We start from the raw sequence: 1,811 nt of genomic DNA on the forward strand, positions 1-1,811 counted from the left end.
AATTTTCATACATTGCAATCAGTTCGAGAAAGATCGTATCTGTGGGTGCGAAGTAGGGCACCGTGTTCTTGAGCATTGCTCTCGCAACGCGGCAAAACTTATTAAACTTTGCACACCTTCGCTCGACGCATCAAGGAAACGCGATTTTCGAAATAACAAATTTTGTAAAACGCTGACGTAGAAATAAATAATATGGGGAGAGAAGAGGAGGAGAATGGATATTATTAATAATAGAGAGATAAAATAAAAACATGAAATAAAAAACGTACGAACGATACGATCTGTTATCAAATCATGATTCATAATTTTTGTACTTATTACTGTCTTAAATATGTGCCAACTCAAATACATATTTATTTACGTATGTACGTAAAAAAAAATATGAATCGAAAACGATTGAACGAAACTTTTTCGAGTTTTAAATTTATTAAAGATAAGAATCGAAAGGTAAATATTAACAATTTAACATTTCAATTTGAACAATAAGTAAGATAATACTTAATATTTACTTAATAATTTTTGCAAAGATCGAAACGCAAGAGAAGAAAGGGAAAATTTATTTTACCCGATATAGAAAAATCGAACATCCGTATTAGGTATCTAAGTAATACTTAGTATTACAAGTGTATTGCAAGAACAGATAACCGTATAAAGAGATCTTGAAAGAAATCTTGTTAAAATTTCCGTGAACGATTACTTCGTCAACTACCATTCACTGAAATTTCTATGAAATCGAATTACTTGGTTTTTTCGAGAAATAAGAAGAAGAAAAGACGTATGTATGGAGGGAATGAAAGAAAAAAGAAGAAGAAAAAAAAATTGCACAACCAGAGGTTGGAGACAGCACGAGACACAATTACGAGGCAATTTAATTGCCGGAAAGAGACACTTCCTTTAATCGTAATGGGCATGCATCAGCGATCCAACGTGGTGCATTGAACCCTGTAACGCCGTTTAAATCGATCATTTGGATCAGAGCCGGTGAAAGGCCCTCGACTCGTTTCGAATCACCGGTTAATTTAGTGGGGAAAAAAAAAAAAAGAAAAAAAAATTCTTCTGGTAACGTTGGAACGAAGATTGCCACTGGAAACGGTTACTGTGACTCGCCTTTAAATGGACATTTCTAATATTATCATGCTGTTGGCTCAACTGCTCGGTAAATATCGTGTAATAACGAGATACACGAACGTCTCGTGCAAAGCGTTTCGTATTTTTGAAATTATTCCAATTTTGCAAATATATCCAATGTGTCTAATTCCACTTTCTCGATTCAACTATTTATCCGTGATCCGTAGAATTTTTTCACGAGCAATGAAAACGAATCGTTGACTTTTTTCACTATAGATGGAACAACTTGTACGCTCGAAAGATAACCTCAAAATGTCTACTTAAATCGAGAGAGTTTCTAGCGATGAGTTTGTAATGATCTTTTCTTGTATATATTTTTTTTGCTCTTGTATCTTTAACGATTTTTTATTTGATTATCTTCTTTCATCAAAATATATAGCATCGTTATTCGTTGGATAATTGGACGAACAGTATATCACTCTGAAAATGAAAGTAATGCAAATCAAGAAAGTTAAAGAGAGTTTAGCGTCATTTACTCGTTCGCGATGAATTTACAATAATCTTTTCTTTCTGTATTTATTTCTCGAGTCGTATTTTTGCTCGAGTTGTATTTAACGATTTTTTGATTATTATTGTTAATCATTTGAAAAAGCGTATAACTCTGCATTTGTAAGATTGAGAAATGATAGTTCAGCATAATTTTGAAAAAATTATTGAATTGAAAAAAAAAAAAAAAAAAAAAA

The 1,811-nt window shown here is 32.2% G+C and overlaps 1 protein-coding gene across 1 annotated transcript in view; it reads left to right on the plus strand.

Annotated features, from left to right (window-relative positions):
- LOC102672137 overlaps window positions 1-1,811 on the plus strand; it is a 4,284-nt gene that overhangs the window by 1,742 nt on the left and 731 nt on the right. The gene's annotated exons all lie outside the window — the stretch shown is intronic.

The sequence above is a fragment of the Apis dorsata genome, unplaced genomic scaffold (assembly GCF_000469605.1).
Source record: "Apis dorsata unplaced genomic scaffold, Apis dorsata 1.3 scaffold_73, whole genome shotgun sequence".
NCBI lineage: Eukaryota > Metazoa > Arthropoda > Insecta > Hymenoptera > Apidae > Apis > Apis dorsata.